The sequence below is a fragment of the Oryctolagus cuniculus genome, chromosome 11 (genome assembly GCF_964237555.1).
Source record: "Oryctolagus cuniculus chromosome 11, mOryCun1.1, whole genome shotgun sequence".
Lineage (NCBI taxonomy): Eukaryota > Metazoa > Chordata > Mammalia > Lagomorpha > Leporidae > Oryctolagus > Oryctolagus cuniculus.
The window spans coordinates 18,812,445-18,814,115 of record NC_091442.1 but is presented as its reverse complement, the minus strand read 5'-3'; positions in this window follow the sequence as shown (position 1 = coordinate 18,814,115).

Below are 1,671 nucleotides of genomic sequence, written 5' to 3'. Positions count from 1 at the left end.
TCAATTTGTTAAGACCTTCCTTCTGTCCTTTTAAAATATCACTGTTAATACCCCCTTGTGGCACTGCCACAGTCCTTTACCCTTTCATCCAGATATTATTAAAAACTCGTGTCAGAAATGGAATCCTCTGAAGACCTTGTAAAAGTCAGCTGTGAGGCCCTGCTACTAGGAGCCGCTTCCTCAGCCATGATTTCTGCAGCTTGCTCCTCGAGTTTTCAACCTCCTGATGGAAAACCCAGAGTAGGCTGTCCTCCCTCTCTCACATTGCATCCTTCCTGGGCTTGAAACCGTTCTTAGAAGGACAGTCTATCAGCTTTGCACTTGTTCCTTCTGTAGTTTCACACATAAAATCCTCCCACTCTCTCCCACCCCTTGCCTTCTCACCCCATCCCACATTGGTCTTGTTCTACAGTCATTTTTGTACCATCAGGGATGTGTCCTGCCTTAGGATGCTAATGAATGGTGCCTTTAAGGCTCACTGAGGCATTTTGTTCATAGCTCTCAGTGTTTTGAAGGAGCAGTTTTAATTCAACAATTTTGATGTGGAAGCAAAAATATATAAGTGGTGTTGTATTGCTAGGTAATGCGTTGCAGTGCTATGAGTTTAATCCACTGTAGCCAGGCACAGAAAAAAAAAAAAAAAGCTGTAAGGCTTTTTTTTTTTTCTAAATTAAATTAAATCTGGCTTCAGTGTGGTTAAAAGGAAACCATCAATCTTGGTTATATTCAGTGACCCTTCCACCTCCCCGAAGTCATGAAGTAATAACAATAATTGTTACTATTATTATTTTATTGTAATTATTTAAACATGGAAGACACATAGTACTTGCAGCGTTTCAATGTTATGCCAAATGTTTTATCTTTAAGAATTCGCCTATCATGCAGTCATGGGACTTTAGCACTTCTCTCTTGACTCAATTTTGCAGATGAAGATATTGAGGCACAGAGAACATCAGCCCAAGCTCTCAGAGTGAACCCTGGAGCTGGCATTGGGACCCCAAGGCTTCCTCCAGAACCTATGCTCTTAACAAGCACAGAAAGCAGAAATCCTAGGAAGGGGGAGAGGGCCTTATCCTTAACCCACTGTGGCTGCCGTTGTTATCTGCATCTCCTACTCCAGAGAAGGCTGCTGTGTCTGAACTCCTGGCCATCTTTTTCTAGTAGAGTCTTGTCTCCTGCCCCTGACCACAAGGCCAACACAGAATCTTGCCCCACCTCCTCAAGGCTGTGGGTCTTGATACCAGGTTTCTCTGCATCCTATGGTAATCTTCAGCCCAGGACACTGTGTGCAACTGGAGTATAGGTCTCTGGATGTCTTGGAAATCCTCAATTACCAAATTTTCCCCAGTGCATGAACCAACCTTTGAAGCTGAAAGTCTGGCTCCTCCTCCTCAGATTGGAGCACCAGTCTCTCTTTGAGGGAAGGAGAACAAGCTCTCCAAGCAGTCCTGAGCACCGACACTATGTCCTCCCTGCTCACTGCTACCTTCAAGTGGAGGGCGATAAGCATTCTCCTGGTTGGTGTGGGACTGAGAAAATCCCTGTTGGTCGGAGCGTAGTGATGCGCAGTATTTTTCCTCACCTTGAACACCGATAGCTGTAGACTAGTCCTCCAAGAGCCTTAACCACACTCCCCCGCCCATCGCTGGACGTTACACCTCCCGCCTCCAT